General features: G+C 50.5%; 1 long non-coding RNA gene across 2 annotated transcripts in view; it reads right to left on the reverse strand.

The window, feature by feature from the left end:
- The window catches only part of LOC146817347 (uncharacterized), a 261,970-nt gene that overhangs the window by 66,510 nt on the left and 169,520 nt on the right, over positions 1–25,940 (reverse strand). For both annotated transcript variants that reach the window (XR_014962976.1, XR_014962975.1), the window contains one exon: positions 16,017–16,087. This is a non-coding gene — a long non-coding RNA (uncharacterized LOC146817347). The remainder of the gene's footprint in view (positions 1–16,016; positions 16,088–25,940) is intronic.

The raw sequence follows: 25,940 nt of genomic DNA on the forward strand, positions 1-25,940 counted from the left end.
AAGAAAGGAAAGCTCACCACTCAATGGAAGAGGTTCCTCAGGACTGCCTGGCCCACAGCCCAGTCTTCCTGCGCCAAGGTCTCCAGACAGTAATGTCTTGTAAAGGTGTGCACGCTGCTCCAAGTCGCAGCTCTGCAGATGTCTTTAATCTGGAACCCCGCAAAGAGAGCCGTAGAAGAAGCCATGGACCTCGTCGAGTGTGCTCTAATTCTGCCACCTAGAGGCTTGTCCGCTGCAGCATGACAGAACTGAATAGCACTGGAGATCCATCTAGCAATACCCTATTTGGACAGGGGTAACCCTTTGCAGGGAGCACTGAATGCAACGAACAGTTGCGAAGATTTTCTAAAGGTTTTAGTACGGTCCAGATAAAACTTCAAGCACCGCTGCACATCCAGCGAATGAAGTGCCCTTTCCGCCGGTGTAGACGGTTGAGGAAAGAAAGCCTTGAGAATCACCGGCTCATTTAAATGAAAGTCCGAAGGCACCTTTGGGATGAACTTTAGATTAGTTCGTGGAATGACAGTATTCCTTTTGAATTGGAGGAAAGGTGACTGAATTGTCAGAGCTTGCAATTCCCCAATACGCCACGCCGACGTGAGAGCAAGAAGGAGTGCCAGTTTCCATGAGAGGAACTTCAGATCCGCTCGATGAACCGGTTCAAAAGGAGGCTTCATCAGCTGGGTGAGAACCAAGTTCAAATGCCATGTGGGAGGTGGAGGCCTCACGGGAGGATAAACTCTAAACAGCCCCTTGAGAAATTGATTGACAATTCTAGAGGACCAAAGAGACGGTCCAGAGGCAGTACGTCTGAAGCGAGAAACTGCAGCCAAGTGCACCTTGATTGAGGAATGAGCCAAAGCTGCCTTAGCTAAGGACAGGAAATAAGGAAGAACCTGATGAGGCTGAGACAAAAAGGGATCCACACCTTGCTGATGGCACCAGATGCAAAAGAGCTTCCATTTGAGATGGTAAGTCTTGTTAGTGGAAGGCGCTCTAGCCTGAGAGAGAACATCCCTTATTTCGTGCGAGAGATGAAGATCTAGGAACTCTCGCTGCTCAGGAGCCATGCTGAGAGGTGCAAGGAACGAGGATCCGGATGCCAGGTCTGGCCCTGGGACATTGTGAGAAGATCCCGAATTGTTCGTAGAGGACGAGGAGGAACCAGAGAAAGAAGGTGAAGCTCCGTGAACCAAAACTGCCTCGGTCATGCCGGGGCTATTAAGATCATTCTGCAAGGTTCCGCCTTGATCTTCGTGAGTATCCTCGGTATTAACGGAATGGGGGGAAAAGAATACACAAATGCGCTTGACCAAGCTATCGAAAGCGCATTCCCCAGTGATCCGCGATGGTGAACTTTGCTTGCGTAAGACCGGCATTTCCGGTTTTCCGGGGTGGCGAAAAGATCTATCAAAGGTTTTCCCCACTGGTGAAAAATGTCCTCCAAGACCATCTGGTTCAGTTCCCACTCGTGGCTGATGGAAGAAAGCCTGCTGAGCCTATCCGCCTTTTCGTTGAGGACCCCTGGAAGGTGTTCCTCTGTGAGAGATATGCCGTGAAGGATCGCCCATTCCCTAATCCTCTGGGCCTCCTGTGACAACGGAAGAGACCTGGTGTTCCCTTCTTTGTTGATGTAATGCATGGCCGTGGTGTTGTCCGTGCGGACGAGAACCGCGGAACCCTGCAACCGCGGCAGAAATGCTTGAAGAGCCAGGCGCATCGCTCTGAGTTCCAGGAGGTTGATATGAAGGAGGCGGTGCTTGGGTAACCAATGCCCGCTGACCTGCAAGTCCTGAAGCACCACACCCCATCCTTCCAGGGAGGCATCTGTTGTGACAACATGAGGAGCCGGATTGCTTGCGAAGGCTAGACCGCGGGACAAATTCTCCTCCTGTGTCCACCACAAGGCGGCGTCCCTCATTGCCGCCGTAATCTGCACCTTGTCATCGAAAGAGCCGTGAACTTGTTGCCACTGCATGTCTAGTTGTTCTTGAAGAGATCGCATCCGTAATCTGCAATGGGGTATCAGAGGGATGTATGAAGAGATGACGCCTAGCAGGGATTTGTAACGGCGTACTGAAAGACACCTTCTTCTTCTCAATAGATGTGCCAAAGATTTCAGCTTGTCTTGTCTCTCGACAGTTGGAGAAGCCTTGTTGAGAGACGTGTCCAAGATAGCCCCTAGGAACCTTGCCCTCTTGGATGGGCAGAGCGACGACTTCTCTCTGTTGAGAGTCAGACCCAGATTTGTGAACAGAGCTGTACACGCCCGACAGTTTCCTCCGCTATGAGCCTGGACGGAGTCTTCAGCAACCAGTCGTCCAGGTAGGGGAAGATTTGATAATGCTGCTTCCTGAGGAAAACTGCTACCGGTGCCAGCACCTTGGTAAAGATCCTCGGGCAGAACGAAGTCCAAAGGGTAAAACCCTGAATTGGAAGTGGCTCTTGGCTACTGTGAAGCGTAGAAACCTCCTGTGAGCCGGATGAATAGGGATGTGAAAATACGCATCCTTGAGATCGAAAGTGGCCATGAAATCTCCCGGGTTGAGAAGACGCAAGATATGCTGGAGACACACCATCCGAAAGGATTGACAGATGAGATAGGTGTTGAGCTCCCTGAGATCTAAAATGGGTCGCCATTTCTCCGGCGTCTTCTTGACCAGGAAGAACCTGGAGTAGAAACCGTCCCCCCTCTGAGACAGGGGAACCGGTTCCACTGCTCTCTTGAGGAGCATCTGATGTACTTAGAGCCTTAAGAGACGCAGATGTTTTGAAGTCATGGCGACAGGGGGCTTGGAAGGTGGCATATGAAGAAACTCCAGCGTATGACCATCTCGAATGATGTTAAGGACCCAACGGTCCGATGTTATCTGGGCCCAGTTGTGGAGGTAATGGGATACCCTGCCTCCCACTGGTGTCAACGGAGAGGAGGGTACAGTAGGCAGAGCCAGAACGCCGCTATTGTCTCTTGGAGGAGTCACGACCCTGGCGAGCCTGTTTCCCTCTAGTGGTGGAACGAGAGAAAGACGAGGACTGGCCTTGTCGTTGTTGGCACTGCGGGCGATACGACGGAGGTGTCGAACCATAAGAAGAGTAACTCTGTTGTTGGTACGATCCTCTGTAGGACATGGTACTCTTCCCTCTGGCCCCACGGAAAGGCACTTTACGATATTGAAGAGTGCCGAGAGACCTCGCCGTGTCTGTATCTTTTTTAATGTCCTGGAGGGCATCATCGACATGTTTCCCAAACAATGCCTCCCCATCAAACGGGAGGTCCAAGATCTTGTTCTGAACCTCCGGTCGGAACCAAGTCGCCCGGAGCCAGCTCTGCCGACGAAGAACCGCCGCACCTGCCAGTGCACGGAAAGCGGTAGTGGCGATGTCCATGGCACAGTCAATCACTTCCGCCGACGTAGCCTCCCCCTCCTGAAGAATTATCCTGGCCTCCGTCTTGGCCTCCGATGGCAGTTGGTCCAAGTAAGGCGAAAGGTTGCACCACATTTGGCGATCGTAGAGTCCAAGGATCGCCAATGCATTAGCTGCCCTTACCAAAAGACTGGCCATAGAGGAGAAACGTTTCCCCGCATTATCAAGGCGCCTGCCTTCTTTATCCGGAGGGGTGGTGAGTGGCGCCGAAGGGTTACGCAACTTGCGCTGCGCCGCCTGGGATATTACTGAATCCGGCTTCGGCTGACCAATCAAGGACGCTGTACTGTCCTCAGGCGCCTTGTATTTCTTCTCCAGGCGCGGCTAAACCGGAATCACCGTAGCCGGGTTCCTCATAGCCTTCAAACCCTCGTCCCAAAGATGGCCAACAATGGGAATCGAACGAACCCCTTTCCTGTAGGGCTCCTTAAAATCATACAGGAAGCATTCCACTGGGGCCGACGGCATAGGAAGCTGGAAGCGACTGGAGGCTCTTTCCATCAGCTTGTGGAAACCCCCAATATCTGCCGGGGGAGAATCCACCGGATCAGGAGTCAGTGAAGCTGGATCCGGAATGACATAGTCCTCCCACTCAACACACGGATTAGTCGTGTTGCCAACATCTGGATCCTCATCAGAGGAATCATCCGGAACAACCTGGATCACTGGAGGCAACCCTGGGCTGGAAACTTGCAGGCGAGAAGCCACCTGAGGCGGTTGCCCCGGAGAAAAGTCTGTAGGAGCCGATGGAGTAGGCACAGCATGCACTGCAGACAAAGTCGAAGATGGAGGAGGAGGAGCATGAGAAAATCTCCTCCGATAATCATGTAACATGCCCTGGAGATCCGCCAGGAGTGAGGAAGGAACCGCAACCATACCCTGGCCGGCGCTGTCCTGACGCCCATAGGATGGTGGATAGGAGTACCCAGGCATATAGTCACCCTCCGAATCAGTGTCCTGACATTTCACCAGCAGTTGTGAAGGACTATGGGCATAACCACAAGAATCCTGATCATCCCCATCAGAATATTCTTCTTCCAATAACAATGCAGGAGGCAAGGGGGTCACCCTCCGTGGAGATGTCATATCTGGTGTCAATCGCCTCAAGGAAATTGTAATTTTCTCCGTCGACGAGGTCGTCGTCGGTACCGTCGGCGATAATGATTCCATCGTCGACGAGGTCGTCGTTGGAAGCTGCACCGTCGACGACTGGATCGTCGACAAAGATATGGGCGTCGTCGACACTGCCGTCGACGAGACCGTCGACACTCCCGCCGTCGTCGTCGTTATCGTCGATGTCATCATAGCCCTCGTGGACGACACAGTCGTGGCCACCACCATCGTCAACACTCTCGTAGACGCTGGCATCGTCGTCGACGCGGACGTCGATGCTGGAATAGAAAGCACCGTCGACGAGCCCGTCGACGGCTGGACTTTAAGCTGAGATTTAGAAGTCTTCGTCAACGGAGTCTTCAACTGCGTCGTTGACTATCTAGATTCCTTCTCTGACCTCTCTGAAGACAGCGAAGAGGGTTTCTTGAACGCCACAGTGGATACCACCACTGCTGGGGCAGTAGAAAGTCCTTCCCTCTCCTTTGCACCGTGGTGAGGAGATTTACTCGGACTCCGGCTCTCAGACTCACTGGGGGTCTTTTTTGAGGCCTTAGCAGGGCGGTCAGAGGATGGCGAAGGGGAACCCCTACCCCTTTTCACTGACCTGCGAGAGGAGGTGCCAGATGAAGAGTCCTCACTGTCACTGGATGCAGCACCCTTCCGTGACTTAAGCTTCTGGAGCCACGGAAGAAGGCGACCCTCACGGTTTGTAGAAAAGGTGCGGCAGATCTTGCATTCCGCAGCCTTATGTTCCGGGTACAGGCAATAAATACAATCCTTATGCCTGTCCTCCACGTAAAGCCGTTTTTTGCCACAGGTGGAACAAGGCTTGAAAAGGGCTTTCTTCTCCTTGTCGGACATCCCAGAAGGAAAACAGCAACAAGTTGGAAGCAAAATATTTTTGAAAAAAGCAGTCAACAAAGTTGAAGTGAGCAGATCTCAAAGGAGACTAATTGCGGTAGAAAATCTGAGGCTCTGAGGTTCTCTCAGGAAGGTTCTGTGGGGTGAGGCTAATCTGATTGGTTGTTGCTTTATTTTGGTCTCTTTTACAAAAAGAGGTAGATATGCTACAAAAGGGAATGAGGCCTAGGCCTTTTTTCTTTCTCTTTTGTACCTACTGCTATGTTATTTTGGATACCGAGACTACCATTCCGACGACGGGGAATGATACAAGCTATGGGAATCTATGAAAGTTCCAATACTGGAGTAAGCCATACTACCACTGCTAAAATCGTGCAGATGTTGGTCATAAAAACATCACTGTACATCATGGACACGAAAAAGGAATTAAACCTTCTCAGGGCATGAAGTCCAAGAAAACGGTGTGGACAGTTGCACACTGTATTGCTATCTACTTGTCCATGTACACTGTAGATGAGATAAGTAGTGTGCTAATTTAATATATACCTGCTGCTACGTGCACTTCCTATTTTGGAAGATTGAGGAGCTCAAGCATGTGGTTTGAATGATTTGCCCAAGATAACACAATTTGTTGAAGTGAGAAAGTCAGTGGAACTCTTATTTCCTGATCACACAACTTCATATAAATAAAGAATGATGACGACAGCATCTACGTATTGAACTGCTGGGCAGGTTTGCTGCAGAACCAATGAATTTCTTTTCCATACCATTTAAAATGTTCATAGTTTACGGTTTGAATTTGGCTGTTCTTTTAAAAGACTAAGAAACCAGGCGTGGATTGGTAAAGTGGTACGGGGTGCTCTGAGAGACGGATTTAGCAGACTAGCATCTGGCAGTTTGACATCTCAGAACTCCTCCACTGCACGGAACTGATGAATACCCATGCTCTGTACGAATCAGTGCTCAAAAGGCGAGGGACCCTATTTATAGAAAAAAATATGAACCAGACACTGATCAGTAACAAGCGCTAATAAATCAAGCGCGCGGTGGGAGCGTGTAAAGGGTCAGAGAGGAGACGCCATGCGCGTGCCCATCGCCTGTCCAGGCGTGCACATGGTTTGTCTCCCTTCGTGAATGAAAGCCATAACAATTGAGTCTCGCCAAGCGAATCAGCTGCGCTGCCTTCGCTAGGCGAGACCTAAAAAAGCAGAGGCAGGAGATGCTTTTAGTGGAGCCAGCTTCGATCTAGATAGGCCACAGAGGGTTGCACTTTCATAATCCAGTCTGGAAATCACTAGAGCTTTAATAGCGGACTTGAAGTCGTCAGGGCAAAGCAAGGGCTTTATTTTCCCAAGGATGTTCGTTTGTAGAGTCGCACCTTTGGTAACTGTACTGATGTGCTTCTGCATATTCAGGTTCTTGTTAGCTTCATGCTCAGTGATCTTGGAATTTATACCATGTGGGAGGCAGTTAAGAGCCGTTAATTGCATCCACCAATCTTCAATGTGCATGACTGTTTGTGAGGGGAGATTAAGAGGAATTCCGTCTTAAGGGTATTGAGGTGGTTGCAGGTCAGCCATTTTTGAGAATTAAGCAGATTTGTGTTAAGAGATCCGATATCATCTGGGTATGAGATTTTCAAGAATCATCAGCACACATGTGTTAGTGGATGTTAGATACTTTTAGTATTTCTGTTTGAAGTTCCATGAGTAGGTTGAAGAGAGTGGGTAAGAGCGAAGACCCTTGTGGGACGGCCAGAGTGACCAGTGTGGGACTGGATAGGGATTTATTAACCTTGATCCTTTGAGTTCTTTTGTGGAGAAACAAGGCAAACCATTTTAGGATGGGCCTGATTGCCTCATCCTATGTTCAAGTACGTCTAGGAGGTTGTTATGTTTAACCCTATCAAAAGCTTTGGAGAGGTCCAGGAGGATTAGAAGGCAGGATTGTGTTCTGACCCAGCATTTTTTTTTTTTTTTTTGAAACCGTTTATTACAAAACTCAAAAAATATACAAAGATGGGCCTACAACCTTCCGGCCGGCCGCTAGCAGACAAAAGGAGCATATGATACACATTGTAGAGCGTGTATTGCGGCTGAGGAAGATGCACAGGAGTTAGCAGCGTTGATAGCCACACCATCCGGACCCCACTGTACGGTTTCATTTTAAACTGAAAGAACAACCAGAAAAACAAACCCACAAGGCAATCCACAATCAGAAATAGCAGCATGTGCTCCCCTGAGAGGGGGACCCTACCGGTCCATAGGAGTATCAAGAAGGGGAAGAGATCAGGACTAGGGCTGGGTAAACTCAATGCCCGGAACAAGGAATATGGGTCGGCTAAGGGGATGGGGCCGGCGACTGATCGGGCAATAACGGCGGAGCACAGATTCCCCCGCGGTAGGCGTTCCAGGGGCCCCATACTTTCACCCATGTCCCAGGCTTACCTCTCGCCACATACACCACCTTTTCCCGAAACATGCACCAATCCATATGTTCCTTCCAGGCCGAGACAGTCGGGGACCTCTGGGATCCCCACAGTTGAGCAATATCACGCTTAGCCACCATATATCCCAGAGTCACCCACCACGTCTGTGGCGCCGAGTAGTCGGTAGGTTCCCACACATTCAACAGGCATCTCCTCGCTTCGGGTAGCAGCACCACATGCGTAACCACACGCAGGACCTCATGCACACCACGCCAGAATCGCTCCACCTCCGGGCATTCCCACAATATATGCAAAAAGGTCCCCAAAGCGCCACACCCACGCTTACACAACCCGTCCACAGCATAGCCCATACGCAGGAGCCTTGGTCCCGTCACGTAGACTCTGTGGAGTATCTTGAGCTGGACGAAGCGAAGGCGGGCCGGTATGGCCACCTCTTTCGGGGAGGCCACCGCAGAGGCCCAGTCCTCGTCGTCCAGCTCCAGTCCATCGGCAACCCAAGCCTCACGAAGGGCAGTCAGCAATCCCGAGCGGTCATTGATCAGTTTTTTGTAGATCAGTGAGATCGTGCTGTCCGGAACGTGTCCATCCAGCACTCTATCCTCCAGGGGGGAATGCTCCGGGATGGATGCAACGTCTGGGAAGACGGAGCCCAGTGCATGACGGATCTGCAAATACCGAAAGTACTCCCTGTCATGCAACTGGAATTCCGTCTGCAGCATCTCGAACGTTTTAAATCCTCCCCTCGTCCAGAGATCCCCCACTTTGCTGATGCCTATCATGTCCCACTTCTCGAAGCCCTTCGAGGTCCACAGGGAGCCCAACCGCTCGGACGCGTATAGTGGTGATGCCCGGGTCAGACGGTCCTTCCACCCCATCGCCACATTAGCCGCGTGCCACACTCGCACCATGACACGCGTGGGGCCGGTCAGCCGAGCGTCGGGCGCGCGGGAGTAGAGCGCTCGATTATAGTCCCCACCCGGGAGTAGTATCTTATCCATTTCGAATGCCGGGTTTAAGGCGGGCCCGTACAGGCCGTGATTAATCGCAGCCAGCTGGGAGGCCCAATAGTACCGTTTGATATCCGGGAGGGCAATCCCTCCGTCATACCATGGTAGCATCAGCTTCGCCAGGGCAATACGCAGCCTCCCGTCCCAGAACAGGCGGCGCTGCAAACTCTCCACCTCACGGAAGTAGCGCGCTGGAACGAGGTCCATAGTATTCTGCAAAGCGTACAGGAAACCCGGCAGAGACATCATCTTAAACAATGCCGCCCGGCCGAGCGGCGAAAGCGGCAAGCGCCGCCAGCGCGCGACATCTTCCTTCAGGCGCTGGAGGGGGGGAAGCAAGTTCCGATCATACCGGGCCTCCGGGTCCAGAGTAATGAAGACACCCAGGTACCGAAATCCCTGCGGGGCGATCTGGATCGGACAGCCCCGCGGGAGAATAGGAGCCTCCCCAGAGAGAACATACACGCACGATTTAGCCCAGTTGATGACAAGGCCGGAGTTACGACCAAATGAATGCAAAACATCAACCAGTACTATCAGTGATTTACGTGGGGAAGCTAGGTACAAGAGGATGTCATCAGCGTATAGGGATACACGGTCCTCATACTTGGGGGTTCAACGGAGACCACGGATGGAAGGTTCCCACCGCAGCCACTCCGCCAGGGGCTCCAAGGCAGGCGCAAAAAGGAGCGTCGATAAGGGGCAGCCCTGCCGCGTGCCCCGGCCCAGCTCGAACGGGGCCGATACTCTACCGTTCACCACCACCTGCGCCAATGGGCCCGAGTACAGCAATTTGACCCAACTGATGAACCCTGCGCCAAAGCCAAACTTCGCAAGCATCGCCCAGATGTATGGCCATTCAAGCGTGTCAAACGCCATGGTGGCGTCCAAGGACGCCAAAATGGCCGGCTCCCGTATGTACTGAACACGTGCGAGCACCCCATGCAAACGCCGCAAGTTAAGGGCCGTGTTACGATGGGGAATAAAGCCGGACTGGTCCTGGTGAACCAGGTCGCCCACCACGCCGACCAGCCGATTGGCCAGGACCTTAGCGAGAATTTTAGGCTCCGCGTTCAGTAGCGAAATGGGCCGATAGGATGTAACCCGGTCCCGAGGTCTCCCCTCCTTGTGGATAACCACGATTGTAGCCAGACGCTGGTCCAGCGGGAGGGAGCCCACCGAGTGAGCCTCCAGGAACATCGATCGGAGATGTGGTGCCAGCGTATCCGGTCGCAACTTGTACAACTCGATGGGGAGACCATTAGGACCCATGGCCTTGCCGGAAGCGACCAAACGTATGGCGAGGGCAATTTCGTCGGAGGTCGGAGCGGCGTCCAACGACACTCTGTCCTCCTCCGAAAGGGAAGGCAGCGCGATATCCCTGAGCAGGGCACGGGAATCCTCTTCAGAGCGGGAAGACACCGGGGAATACACCCCACGGAAATAATCCGCGAAGCAGGAGACAATTTCTTCCGGCTCAGTAACACACACACCGTCCGTTTTCTCAATCAGCGGGACTACACGACTCGCTCTCTCCTTTTTGTCCAACCACGCAATCAATTTACTAGCCTTATCACCCACATCATACAATCTCCCCTGTTGCTCTCTACTGAGGCCCCTGGCCGCCTCCGTGACGAGGGCCCTATAGGCCGCTTGCTTGAGTTGGAGAACATGTAATACGGCATCCGTCACCCCACATTCTAGATTACCCTCCAACTCGGCTATCTCAGCTTCCACCCGGGTCACCTCCTCCCGCTCGCGCCTCCGGGTGTGGGAAATAAGGGACAGGGCCTCTCCTCGTAGTACTGTCTTGAATGCCTCCCACAGTGAGACAGCCGAAGGCACGGACCCCACATTCTCGGCAAAATAGCGCTGGAGGGATTTAATCAATTCAGCGCGAATGGTGGGGTCACGCAGGTACCAGGGATTGATCGGGACCACCCTACCCTCACCCCTCGGAAAAAGATCCAGATGTAACAGAAGCGGGGAATGGTCCGAGATACCCCGTGCCAAATGGCGCACCTCTCCCACCCTCCCAACATGGGCCGCCGGGACCAGGACATAATCTAGTCGTGAGAGACTACCATGTGCCCCCGAATGGAAGGTATACTGTAGCTGCGTGGGATGTTTTAAACGCCAGCAATCCACCAGTCCCAAAGTGTCCAATAGGCCGGATAGCCACGCTTGGGCCCGGGGGAGGTCCCTAGGGGGGTGACGATCCACAGTCCCGGAAACCACCGCATTGAAATCCCCCCCACCACCAGAATCCCCCCCGGAAGGCCAAGGAGGAGGCGCCCCAGGTCCGCAAAGGTAGTCGACTGCAGCCCCGGCGGGACGTATACCGACACAAAAACGACCACTTTGCCCTCCATCCTTCCCACTAAGACCGTGTAACGTCCCCTGTCGTCATGGAGCACCTCATCAATCTCCAACGGGAGCGAGTTCTTAACCATGATGCCCACACCCCTTGAGCCAGATGTGAAGCCCGAATGGGCCACTAGGCGATAGCCACGCCGATTCATGGCGCAGAAGGAGTTGCCAATGAGGTGTGTCTCCTGCAGAAAAACTACATCGGGCAAGAGTCGCTTCAAGAACTGCAGGACCACACCACGTTTAATCCTGTCCCCCAGTCCATTCACGTTCCAGGACAACAGAGTTAGTTCCCTACCCCCCATCATAGACAGAAGCCACCATTTGTCCCCCCGAGAGCACTATAGAGCTAACACAATGATACTTTTGCCTTGTGGTAAGAACGAACAACACCCCCCCCATCCCTGCCCACCCGCCCCAACAAAACTCCCCCCTCCCTGCACCCCTGCATGAGCCCGAACAGCCCCCCCAACGTGCAGTGTGCCTGTCGCCCCATATATATAGTAAAAACTAGCTAAACCCCCTAGAGGAGGAAGGAGAACCCCCAGTAGACCCCACACAACCTCCATAGGAGGGGAAATTATACAGGTAGACGCTTAATCGAGAGTGGCATCATTTTTGTCCAGAGTGAAGCTCAATATTACCCCCTCAGTCCCGATCCAGTGTGCCGTCTCCCCCCGCCGCCCCCCGCCGCCCCCCCCGCCCCCTCGATCACGATCCCCAGACAGAGTGTCCAGCCAGTCTCCGGCGGCTTCGGGACGATCAAAAAAGTGCATGCGACCCTCTACCTCCACTCGCAGCTTGGCTGGGAAGACCATAGCGTATTTGAGGTTCAGGTCCCGAATACGGCGCTTGACGCCTAGGAAGCTCAGTCTCTGCTTCTGGACCGCTGGGGTGAAATCAGGGTAAAAGTTCACCTCCATATTGTCAAGCTTAACCGGCCCATGCAGTCTGGAGGCTTGCAGGATAGCGTCTCTGTCCCGAAAGTTGAAAATCCGGGCAATGAGAGATCGCGGAGGGGCTCCGACCTTCGGCCTTCCCCCGGGAACCCTGTGGGCCCGCTCCACCGCGAAGAATTTACTCAGCCCCCGTGGCTGGAGATGGGTAGCGATCAGGTCCTCCACAAATAGGTCCGCCGCCGCTTCCTCCCGTCCCTCGGGCACCCCGATGATGCGGATGTTGTTCCTCCGGGCCCGACTCTCGGAGTCCTCCAGGCGCCGATCCATAAGCGCGCTCGCCTGACTAAGCCGGCGCACCTCTGTCTGTAGTGCCGCCACCTCAGTAGTAAGGCCCGATGCGGTGTGGGCCAAAGAATCAACTCGGTCGTTGGTCTTGGAAAGATCGGCCCTCACCAGGCCAACATCCACGAGGACCGAGTCGATCTTCTGTGACAGTGTGTCGAACCGCTGGCCCACCGAGGCCTTCATCTCGGCAATGGCGCCCATGACATCCCGCAGAGTCAGATCCGTGGGCAGGTCCGGGGCATCAGGAGGGTCTTCAGGGGATTTGTGCGGTCCGCCGGGAGATCCCTTCTGGAGGGTATAGCGGTCCATACTGTTGGCCTGATGGGTGGTGCCACGCCGGGTCGACTTGGTCTTTGCCCGGTCTCCATCTTGTTTCGTGGCCATGGCCACCAGTCCCCCGGTCGCACCAGCCACGTCGTGAAGGGCAGGCAATCAGGGCCACAAGCTCCGGGGGGGGCCACCCCCGATCGGCGGGGTGGGTTACAGCCGGCGGGCAGGCCGAGTCTCCCAGCGAGACCACACCAACACAAAGAGCCCCGCGACCCAACCCTGCAGAGACAGCAAGGGGGTGCGAAAGCGAAAGTGCGGGATACGTGACTCGCCAGGCCCGGCCCGCCGCTGTTGTTCACTTTGTCACTGGGTTACCCCTCAGCGCAAATCCGGGGTCTGGCGAGGAGAAGGCCGCAGACTTCAATCGGTGCTCACTCCGGTGTCCGAGGTCCGATTTGACAACGGGAAACGGGTGCCACCTCAGCTCAGGCTCACCGACACAGTCCCCTCATTAACCCGAGACAGGATAAATTCAGGAAAGTCGTAGGAGGTTGCGGAGGTCCCCGGGAGCCTCGCACCTACGCGGCCATCTTGGTTGCGCGCTAGGCTCCTCCTCCTGACCCAGCATTTTTAGTGCATAGTCAACTTTGTAAGTTCGAGCAGATTCAGTGATGAGCAGATTCAGCCCTGATGAAAGCCAGATTTGAATTGGCCAAGGAGTCAAAATTGTTCGATGTGATTGCATAATTGGACATGGATACATTTCGCCAGGAGCTTTGCCAGGGTGGAGATGCTGAAGATTGGACAGAAGTTGTTGAGATCTATATAGTCCGCCATGGGTGTTTAATGATAGTGGATACCTGCTCTGACTTTAGGCAGTCAGGTACAGTGGCTTGAAGCAGTGAGGCTTTAACGTTTGTGGTCCAAAGTGGGAGGAGAGACATTTTAATCTTGCAGAAACAATTTGTAGGAAGGGGTCACTGAAGTGGTTTGATAGTTGCAATGCTGTTAGCATTTTAAGAATGGCAGATTCATCAAAGGTTGTGAAGGTGTTCCAAGAATCGTTGTCTTTGGGCATGATTTTTGGAGACTAGGAGGCTCAGCCATCAGGGGAGGGGGGCTGATAAAAGGTGGGACCGGGAGGTGCTCCATAGATTGCTTTAGCTCCCTTTCAGTCTTTTTATGTTTTTTCCAGGAAGGAGGCAAATTCTTCACAGTTTGGCTGCAGACAGAGTCCACTTGGGGGAGGGTTGGTTTGCCTATTGGTTTGTTTGACTAATTCAACAGTCTTCTAGGACTGTTCCTGTTATTATCAAGTTGTTTTTTGAAGAAGTTCGCTTTTGAGCTTCTGATGCGCTTGTTGTGCAGGCTTCTCAGTGATCTCAAGTGCTTGAGGTGTTCAAGGGAAGGTGAGAATCTCCATAATAGGTCAGCTTGTCTCACAGTATGTATTTCTTCATTTAGACTACCGCTGTACCATGGTTTAGTGTCTTTGGAGGACAGTCTTTTTAGCTGTAAGAGCACCAGTGAGTTTATAATGTTCGTCATGGAATTATTGTAGTGATCTCTAAGGTCTTGGATATCCAACAAGTCCGCTGGAGGAGGCAGGATGTGATTACGGAGGGACGTCAGTTCATTCAGGTTTATGTTTCGCATATTTCTTTTCCAATGTCTAGGTTTCTTTGGTTAAGCCTTTTTATTTCTAACCGATCCCATAATGAGAAAGGAGATGCGGTGGAGGTCGGTCCAGTCACATAGGACGATAGATTAGAGCTGAATGGAGATGACCTCAGTAATGGTTAGATCCAAAGTTGCACCTAAATTGTGTGTAGGACTGTCACAGATTTGGGATAGGTTGAGATCTGTTGGGAAAGTTTTAAGGTTTTTAACAGCTTGGTCATTTGGGTCATTCCAGTGTAGGTTGAAATCTCCAAGGAAGATTTGAGTGCAGTGTTGTCCTACTTTGGTTGAGATGATTTCCATAATTTGTTCTGTAAATGTGAGGTTATATCCCCGGGATGATAGATCGCATGTAGTTTGCATAATGGATTATTGTTACCCACAATATTGATGCATAGGTATTCACATGAGGATAATCCAATGTTTTGTGACTGTTTCAAGGAGAGACTGTTGCAGTGTATACAGGCGATACCACCACCTGGTCTGCTAGATCAATCTAATCTGATGATGTCGTAGTTGGGTACGACTAGTATGTCATTGATTAGTGCAGAAGGATCATTTGGCCATTTTCCAGTTTACATTAGAAGGTCAAGATCTTGAGCATGGAAAAGGTCAGCGATGTCCGCTGCATATTTCACTGCCGATCTGCAGTTTAGTAACATACATTTTAGGTGTGGTTTAGTAGCCCCATAGGAAGTCTGAGTGGTGGGAACTTACAAAAGGGTAGACTGGTTAATGGCTTTGGGGATGAGTCTAGGTTGTCTGTGTGGGGTTCATAGGAATTGTTTGGATATGAATCGAAATTGTCAGGATTACGGAGGTTTGCAGGATTATATGAAAGGGGAGGGAGTGAATATCGCTATCTGATAGTGGTTCTTTATGCCCATTTGGTTCAGTGTAGGAGTTGGGATAGGGTACAGTTCTCCATCTCAAGTAGGGTGATACTGAGATTAGTGGGATCTCACTGGTTGAATGGTGAGATGGCAGCCTCGTTTATTAGGTTTGGGGATAGTATGTCTATTTTTCCCAGTAGACCTGTTGGGCCACCCAATATTCGCTAGCTCTGTAGTGATGCATAGTAGATTCGTATGGTAGCCTTTATTTGTTACAAGTTAGGATACATAAAGCTGAATGAGTCTGAGAGGAAAGAAAGAGAGGGGGGATTAGGGTCAATTAGGGGACGAAAGGCTGAGATGAGTCAGGTTACCGGTAAAGGTGAAAACAGTTGAGCTTACATTCTAAGAAGGCCATCTCCTTGGTAGCCTCAGGACGAGGGTTCTCATAAAGAGGAGCGACCTCTTTCTATTTCTGGTTTCAGGCAGGGCGAAGGGTCTCAGAAAGAACGCTTTCTATTACTGATTTCCTGTCGGTAGGAGTCCTCCGTCCCTTTTACTTACTGCAGATCTTCATTATTTGGGGGGGGCGGGGGGGGGTGGTGGACATCCTTCCTGTGTATGTAGAGAAGCAGATACGTTTTTTTTTTCCACTTCTTACTGGCACACCATAAAAGCAAATGGTAAACAAGCAAGGATAACCTCCATCTTGTGAGAGGAAAGGGAAATGATGTGAGACAATGTTGCTAAGACTCAGACTTACCATTTCCAGAGCAGCAACTCCATTATAGTGATGGAGCAGGCAAACAAACTTTTCACATGGAGTTCTGGGAGCTAAAAAGAAAAAAACAGAAGGGTAAATGTATGTCTTCAGAGGCAAGCACAGGTATTTTATCAGCAACAGGAGCTATATTGAAATACAGGATGTAAGCATGTTTTACCATATATTCTATAAAAAACAAAGTACATTTTGTTGATTGAAACACAAATACACACCACCAACAGACGCAAACTATTAACATGCCACAAGTACGTATTCTGAGAAGAAAACATTAAGGTGAACCTATTTTGACAGCTCATACGTGGTATGAGGCCTACCAGCCATCACACGCCGCAGCATAATTTGGAAAGGAACATAGGAGGACACCAGGTTTACTTATTAGGACCTCATTCAGAAAGAATGTGGAAAAGCATTGTAGCTTTCCTTCTAGAATCTGCTGCTTTCTAAAAGTGCAGGGCACTCACAAATTCTAAGAGGTACACCCAGCAGCCTACACAAGTCGTAGACTGAGAGAGCACTCCTATTCCTCTATACAGACTTTGGTGGACTGTGCGCAGTGCAGGCAAAAAGTAATAGGAAGTATGATGGAAATGTACATTTGGCAATGTAATATTTTCATTTTTTTCCTTGTTTGGAAAATATATATGTGTGCGTGTACATACATACACACACATATATATATATATTCACTGAAAAAACCATAGGTTTCACACATGTTATAGTTAGCTGGACATTTTACTGATAAAAAAACCTATGAAATTCCCCCGTTATAGTTAGTGCAGGCAACTATAACTCACGCAACCGCAATCCTCTGCTGATGCCAATACTGTATTTAAACACTTATTTGCCCATGTCTTCTTCCATTAAATTTTAGCTATACATATATTACAAATATTTTTTTTTCATAAAGACACATATGTCATCAGCAGAGGATTGCGGTTGCGTGAGTTATAGTTGCCTGCACTAACTATAACGGGGGAATTTCATAGGTTTTTTATCAGTAAAATGTCCAGCTAACTATAACATGTGTGAAACCTATGGTTTTTTCAGTGAATTTGCAAGGTTTTTTAAATGCTAATTCCTAACTATAACGTGTGTGAAACCTATGGTTTTTTCAGTGAATTTGTACGGTTTTTTAAATGCTAAGTTACTTTACGCCATTCGTGGCGTGCGCGCCCACTTAACGCAGTTCGTTCCGTGCGCGCACGGTGCGCTTCGCGCACCGTGCGCGCACAGTGAGCACGCGGTGCGCTTCGCGCACTGCGCGCCCACTTTACGCAATTAGTGCCGTGCACGCACGGTGGGCACGCGGTGCACTACGCGCACCGCGTGCCCACGTTACGCTGGATGGGCCATGTACGCACGATGCGCTTCGCGCACCGTGCGCACATGGAGGGCGTATTATGCGCTTCGTTGTGCAAGGTAAACTTTTACATTTTCATTGCTTATATATGCCATGCACAAATGGTGACCTTCGGGCACCATTTGCACACGGGGTGGGGAGAGTATGTTTAATTTTTTTTTTTTTTTATATTTTTTACCGTAAGCGTAATCGGCGATTTTTCGAAAAAAAAATTTGATTTTTTGCCCTTGGGGGTTCTTTGGGGACACCTTCATCAAGGCTAGGTGGTTAGGAGCTGTCTAAACAGCCCCTTTACATGTTTTTTCCCTTTGTTTTTCCTCCCCCCCTCAGAGTGCGAGAGAGAAAATGGCGGCCGCCGCTTCCTGGTTTCGACCGATTAGAATGTTTACTAGGATCTAACAGCCAATCAGAATCGCGCTCGCGCACGTCACCGTACGCGTACGGTAAGCTTACCGTAAGCGCACGGTAAGCGCACCGTAAGCTGCCACAGATATATATATTGATTTAAATGCTATTTTCTCAGGAACTACTGAACAGATTAACACCAGACCTACAAAAGGCACTTCCTTGACCTGAGGACTACCTCTCTGCCAAATTTCCAGTAACTCTGTTCAGCCGTTCGGGCTGTAGCTGTGTCTAAAGGTCCTATGGAAAAATGCATGGGAAAAACGCGTTTTGGGACCCCCCTTTTTTCTCAGCCCCGGCTTGACGAATCCCCCCGAGACTTTCAGGGTAGGAGCGGAGCGCCCCACCTATTTTGAAAATTTCGCGAGGATTCGTCAACCGGCGCCAAAGTTATTCCAAATAGAATGTTGCGGATTTCCTATGGAAACAGGGTCCTAACTATAACTACCTACTGGCGACTGCCAGTAGGTAATATATATACACATATACATATATACATTACCTACTGGCGGTTGCCAGTAGGTAGATATAGTTAGGACCTATTTTCCATAGGAAATCCGCAACATTCTATTTGGAATAACGTTGGAGCTGATTGACGAATCTTCGCGAAATTTTCCAAACTTTGGGCCAGCTCCGGTCCACTCCTATCCTGAAAAGTTCACGGTGATTCGCCAAGCGGGGGCCGAGAAAAAAGGGGGGGTCCCAAAACGCGTTTTCCCCATGCATTTTCCTATAGGACCCGTTGACGCAGCTACAGCCAGAACTGCTGAACGTAATTACACCAAATTTGGCAAAAAGGTAGTCCTCAGTTCAGACTCGTGCCTTTTGCTTAAATGGTGTAAATCCGTTCAGTAGTTCCTGAGAAAATGAAAAGTAAAATCATAGATATATCTATGGCCTCGGAGGATCCGCGCACCCTCCCCGCACCCAGCGCGCACCCTGCCGTGCACAAGCTGTATTCTAATTGGCTGTCAACACTCCAGATCAGGAAGTGTTGGCAGCCATCTTGTGCCTCGGTAGAACCGAGGCACAAGAAACCTATAAAACAAACGGGATAAACGCAAAAAGGGGGCAGGGTAGAAACACCCTGACCCCCTAGGCCTGCTCAGGGGGGTCCCACAAGAACCCCCAGGGCCAAAAAAAGCATTAAAAAAAAAAAAGAGAGAAGGCGAGATTCGCGCACCCAGGGCGAATTTTGGCCGAAAAAAAAAGAAGCGCGGGGCTCCCGCGCTTCTTTGGTAATTGGCCCCCGGGGGGGGGCAAATCCCGGGGGCAGAATTTAAAAAGTGTGGGGGGGGGTCCCAATCTCCCCCACACTGCCCCGGAGACCGCCACCCCCGGGGCTCAAAGATAGTATATGCGAGGGGCTCGCGGCCCCCCGCAGCCCCGGGGACCGCTACCCCCCGGGGCAACTTGTCAATGTGGGAGGGAGGCCATGCGGCCCCCCTCCTGGAGCCTTGAATAGGCCCTGGGGACCGCCACCCCCCAGGGCCGGCTCCTGCAGTGTCCCGGGGTGCCCACCCCCGGGACACTGTAGTTTGCAATGACAGGGCGGGAGCCTTGCAGCTTCCGCCCTGTCATTGCAAACTGCTTTGCTTCATTGAAGCGAGAGCAGGGAAACCTGCTCTTGCTTCAATGAAGCAAAGCTGATTGCTTTTCCACATGGGGAGCAGCTAACAAGCTGCTCCCCATGTGCAAAAGCAGGACGCGGGGAGCCGGCTGGGACCGTGGGGGGATTGGGGACCCCCCCAAGGCCCCCAAAAGAGGCCAGGCCCCGGGGGATGGGGTCCCCTGAGTCATAAGTGGCCTAAGAGGGGGGCCACGCGGCCCCCCTCTCAGATTGATTTTTTTTAAAAAACAATGGCCGGCCCCGGGGGATGGGGGCTCTGGGGGGATGGGGTCCCCGGGGCCTTAAAGTGGCCAGAGGAGGGGGGCTACGCAGCCCTCCTCCATAAAAAATAAAATAAAAAAGGGCCATGCCCCGGGGGATGGGGTCCCCGGGGCAAATTATGGCCTCGGGAGGGGGGCCACGCGGCCCACTTCCCGATTTTTTTTTTATAAACATAAATTGCGGGCAGGCCCTGGGGGATGGGGTCCCCAGGGCCAAAAAAATGGAAAAAGAAGGCGGGCTACACAGCCCCCCTTATAAAAAAACACTCCTCTGCTAATGCTAATTCCTAACTATATCAGGCCTGAAACCTATGGTTTTTTCAGTGAATTTCAAAGGTTTTTTCAATGCTACATACATATATACATACACACACACACACACACACACATATATATACACACACAATATATATATATATATATATATATATATATATATATATATATATATATATATATATATATATATATATATATATATATATATATATATATATAAAATATATATATTTTAAAAAAAAAATTATAACCAAGTTTGTTTTTGACAACAAACTCATCCATATCATTTCCAGCTGTTGGTCGCCAGCAAGAAAAGCATAACACTGTTTGAAACAGACAATAGCATTACGTCCACCAGAACAACATCAAGGGGGAGCAAGTGAGGGGGGAGGAAGAGGTGTCATCGGCCATATAATTACAGTAGTGAGCTCAGCTCAAATGGGTTCCACCACTTACTTCAGATCTTTGAGTGCCTTTTGTGGCAACTCCTAGCTTCATATTCCCCTGTTGGGCACACCACTCCAGCCCACGGCACCACTGAGTTATCAAGGGTGGGCTGAGAGGCTTTAATATGCATGCTGTGTCTCCTTGGCCTACCATGGCGGTCACCCCAAGTAACACCTGTTCAGCCCTCATACCCCCATCCCCTTAAAGATACCCAGGAGGAGCGACTTCGGCGATAGTTCCACCTCCCATCCCAGTACTTCAGATAGCTCCTCCGTTACCTTAGTGCAGTAGTTCACAATGCAGGGCATGTTCAGACCACATGTTAAAAATCTGCATGGGCATATGGACAGGTCAGGCTTGGTAGCAGACATCCTTTGTGAAGATGGCTGGGGGTGAGGTAGACACCGTAAAGGTAATATGTCTGCATCAGCCGTTATCTAGAGGAAATCCCGATAGTAAGGGAGACCATCATCGCATTATGCCAATCATCGCCCTTCAGTTGTCCCATCCATGCCTCCAATCACATCCGCAGGTGAGATAGCCTGTCTGGTGCGTTATTGACCAATGTGTGGTAATCTGAGACATACCCCCTTTTAATAGTGCACCCATCAGGAGCTTAGCCTTGACGAGACTGAATTCGGGGAGTGCAACGCCCGGGAAATGTGTACCGTCAGTTTGTGTCGCAATTGAAGGTATTTGTGAAATTGCGTATGTGATAGGTTATAGGCTGACTGAAGTCCCTAGAAGGAACATACTCGGCTGCCAGACCAAATATCCCCCATCAGGGAAATGCTCATAGCGTCCCAGTGATTAAACCTTCATGGGCAGCTGTTTCGCAGTACCACCTCCCCCTCCACAAGGGGGTCTGCTGAGTGAGCTTAAAGTCCCAATCGGTGTGTTTGGCACACCAGCTGAGGAGGATCAGTCTAGTCATGTCTGGTAGACTTGTAGGGATACAGGCTCCATAGAGCATTGCCATCACAGCAACAAACCCCATTGAGGTCAGTTCTACCCTATATGCCGGATCCGACCACCCCATTAACTCAGTCATTTATATAGAGGTACAGTTTGGTCATGCCCAAACACTCATCATATGGCAACTGCAGACAACTCCTAAGGGCCAACCGCAGTCTGGACCCAAGCCAGAGAAAGGGTGTCGACAAGGAGTCCATCTCCTTGAACCATTGCCAGGGTATTAACTGTGGATTATTTTTTTTTTTTTAAATGTACAAAAACTTGGGTAGCATAATCCTTTTGAAGAGAGCCATCCTCCCAATCACGTTGAGCGAGAGGGCTTGCCACTTTGTCGGGTCTGTCTTCACTCGTCGAATCAGCGGAGTAAACTTAGGAGTCCATGCTAGCTAAGGATGGAGCACAAACTGGATCCCCAAGTATCGGAATCTCAAATGCTGCGCCGGTATGGTGGTCTGCCACTCAACAGATTCACGGGAGGGGTGGAGCAGAACCAGCATCGACTTTGAATGGTTAACTTGCAGAAGCTTCCGTCTAAAGCTGAAAAAGGAAAAGCCAACGTGGACCAGTAACTTCAGGTTTGGAGACAAATAGGAGGACATCATTGGACTACAGTGCAATGCAGTCTTCATGTCCCGTATGCCACTCTCATCCATACACCTGTGCATCACTTTGGGTGAGCTGGGCCAGGGTCTAGAGGACAAGGGTAAAAAGAAAGGGAGATAGGGGGCCTCCAACAAATAGGGATTTCGACAGAGACTACACTATTGATCTGTACTCGCGCAGATGGGTTGGAATAATGGAATTTGACATATCTACAGGGCTGATGACCCATACCCACCTGCTGCAGGACCTGAAACAGGTAAGTCCAGTCCAATGTGTCAAATGCTTTCTAAAAGTCTATTAACAGCATGGCCATGGAAGGTGGTAGAGGATGTTGGCAGGCCAATGCAACATGGAATCGCCTAAAGCAGAGCCTCGTGCCCCTAGCTGGCATGAAGCCACACTGATTTGGATGTACAAAGGTCTTGCGAGTTGCCTTCAGGCACGTGGCTAATATTGTGACAAAAGCTTAATCTCTCCATTAATAAGTGGGATGGGGCGGTGAGCTGCACAAACATTGGGTGGGGGCTCGATTTTGGAATGACCACAACAGCCATGTCAAGTTCCTGTGGGAAGTGACCAACCTCAGCTCCCTCGTTATAGAAGGCATGCAGGTGAGGGGAAAGGATCTATCTGTAATTGCTGTAAAATTCAGTAGAGTGCCTGTCAGGGCCAGGTGTCTTCCCGGTCGCCAGGGCAGACATAGCACCAGAAATCTCTTCAGCCATAATGGGCTGTTCCAAAGCGTGTCTTTTAGCCCATGACAGCCGAGATAGTGGAAGTACGGGAGATAGGAGTCCAGATCCAACTGCGGGTTTGAAACGCTGGGTAGAGATGTTGGTTATAACCAAACACTTGGACTATGGCTGGGGTAGAGTGCTGGGGGGTGCCATCAGCAGCCAATATCTCAGGGATCACTTGGCTGAGTAGCCAGCCAGTACAAAACTTGCCATTCTTGTCATCTCATTCATATACTGCATGGAGGCCCGCCATACTTGGCGTGCTGCTTCGAGTGAAAGAAGGCAAATCTCAGTATGGGTCAGCTCGAGTTGGTGGGAGTTCTTCCCCTGGGGGGCATCAGGAAGTTGCACCTCTAGCCGTAGGGCGCGGGCCTACAGTTGGGTCACCCACTAGAGTTTGTCGCTCTCTTTTCCTCGGAGAATACCCTTAGTGCACCCTCTGACCGTAGCCTCAAGGCCGCCCATAAGATGCTGGCGGTGGTTTTCACCATCCCCTAGTTAATTTGAAAATATTCCTGGAGCTCATTAGCTAGGGCTAGAGAGTACACTTTGTCTGTGAGGTTCCATACATTAAGTCATAACACGGGATGATGGGCATTAGCTTTAGAGCAGAGACGGAGGAGCACAGGTGCATGATCAGAGATGCCCCTAGGGATAACCTGTATCTTGGGCACGTGCAAGCAGTTGGTGGCTGGCATAAAGCTAAGCTTTATACGCATATGAGAGTGATGATCAGCTGAGGTATGTGTGTATTGTCTCTGTCTGAGGTTTCACAGTCGCCATATATCACATAAGCCAAGGGCATTCACCCAGTTGGAGAGTTGACTGGCCCTCGCACATCTATGCCTAAAGAGGACACCGGTAGTGTCAGCCACCACTGTGGTACACTCAGGAAGCACCAGGATTCCGTTCTGGAGTGTGAAAAAGGGATTTGGTTGCAGGGGAGTCACATTCCAAGCAGATTCAGAATATGGCCCTACACGTTGCCCTCAAGGACAAGGTGTTGGCCCTAAGCATCAGGGAGGACACAATCGAAAATTATTCGGAATGAGCGGTGAAGGAAAATTGCCACCCCTCTGGAGCCCTGTACATATCCAGCATGATCAGTTCTATCATAACCTTGACTAAGTAGCAAAGGGCAGTGGGTACCCATCAGGTGTGTTTCTTGGAACATCAGAATTGCAGGAAGGAAAAAACGGACATAGCGCAGGACCGCAGAATGTTTGATTCAGTCTAGCAGCCCATTAACGTTCCAGGACAATCTGTAAGTCTGTGAAGGTTGGCATGTCAAACCATGTCAGGGAAACCAGAACAGGGGAGGTAAGCCTCAAGTGGGGGATCCTGGAACCTGATGTTGGACTACAGAAAGCGTATTGATGTGCTGAAAACACAGTGTGTGCTGGTGTGATGTGACAAAAAAAAAATGAAGCAATGTCAAATAACAAAACACAATCGCAGTACAGAGTGGTGGACCCATACTTATAGCAGGATTTCAGTCAGCCAGTATCTAATAAAGGAAGGAAAAGAAGAATGTGCAGGGGAGTGGATGTGGCTTAATGGCTAGAGCGGTCAACCTCAAAGCTGCAGAATCAGGTTCAATCCTCAGCAGGGACGATCAACATTCTGTGATTAAAATCACTTAATCTCCCTGTGCCTAACAAAAATGAATGTGTCCATCTGTAATGCAAATGGTGCTCATGTAAAGCGCTACAATACCTTCTGTCGAGTTCGCACTACATAACCTCCCCCCCAAAAAAAGGGTCTGGGTAACCAGTCTCCCCTCTTGCCAGCTGATGGGCAATTTCTGTTCAGATCATAGAGCTCTAGACCAGCCCCACATCATCATTACTGGGGTGAAAAAAGGCAGATTCCTCCGAGAGCCTGTGATGCAGAGGTATCAGAGTTTGGAGAGGGAGTCTGTCGCCGCTTGACCGGGTCTCTTGAGGGAACGCACCTGGACCCACTGTTTCACCTGGGTAGCTGCAGGATTTTGCACTGGAATCAGTCTCTCAGTAGATCGGTTCGGATGATGGAGTATTTTTTTATGTGGTGAGCCAGTCCCAAGCAGCCTTCAATGTATCAAAGAAATTTGTTTGACACTTGTAGATCACTTTCAATCTTGCGGGGAATAACATCACATTTTGCAGGTTAATGGCCTTCAATTTTTGCTTGACCGCTGCATATGAACTCAGTTTATCTTGCACTTCTCTAATGCAGTCCGGGAACATTAGTATTTTACAGTCTTTGTAATGCCTGTCTGCAAAGGGCCTGTCTTCACGGAGGATGGAGTCTCTATCTTGAAAGTTTTGCATGAGAGCTATCATGGGTCTATGACGACTCCCTGTGGCGTTTTAGGTAGTTCTGTGCATTCTCTCCACTACGAACCAGGCCGATAACTTGACGCTGGCATCCAGGATCTGGTCCATTGTTCCAGACCTTACGTGGGATGCAGCGTCTCTGTTCCTTCTGGGAAGGCGATATGTCAGATTATTGCGCCGCAATCGGTTTTCAGTATCTTTCGCTCTGTGGCGTAGTTCGGAAGACTGAGACATCAGGAGGGAGACTTTGATCTTGAGGTCAGAGTCGGTTTCTTCCATTGTAGAGATTGGTCCTTCAGCCTCTGTAATTCTACCAGTGGCATTAGGAAGGTCCTGGCACAGGAGTGCCACATCGATGTGGACCTCCCCAATCTTGGTTTCCACTGTCGTTTACGATGTATGGATAGCCCGAAGGATCTTGGAGAGGTTTCTGTTGTCATCAGGCAATAGAGCCATTGAAGCCTCCCTGGGGCCACCTCCCAGTCCTATGGTATACTTGTCAATACGAGTTTTGGAGGAATGAGGATGGGAGACCTTGTTTTTCCCCATATTTGCAACTGGAGGAGCTGCCAAGAAACGGTTGTCGAGGTGTCCAGCCCGCTTGCTGCTGGGAATACAGCAACACGACCAGACAGAGACCTAAAGGAGGTGGAGGGAGCAGCAAAGAAAGTTCAAGTTTAGTTGGAATCCCGGTAGCACAATAGTCATAGGATCAAAAGTAGCCCAGAGTAAATAGCCTCCTTAACAGCACAGGTAGCCCTCAGTGGTTACTTCCATCCCCCACAGCGGCACCCAGCATAATCGCACTATATATATTTATATATATAGCACAGGTATATATAGTCAGCAGTGGTGCAGAGTGGTGTAAATGTGGGGGGTGGAAGGTCAG

This window comes from Triturus cristatus, chromosome 6 (genome assembly GCF_964204655.1).
Source record: "Triturus cristatus chromosome 6, aTriCri1.1, whole genome shotgun sequence".
NCBI lineage: Eukaryota > Metazoa > Chordata > Amphibia > Caudata > Salamandridae > Triturus > Triturus cristatus.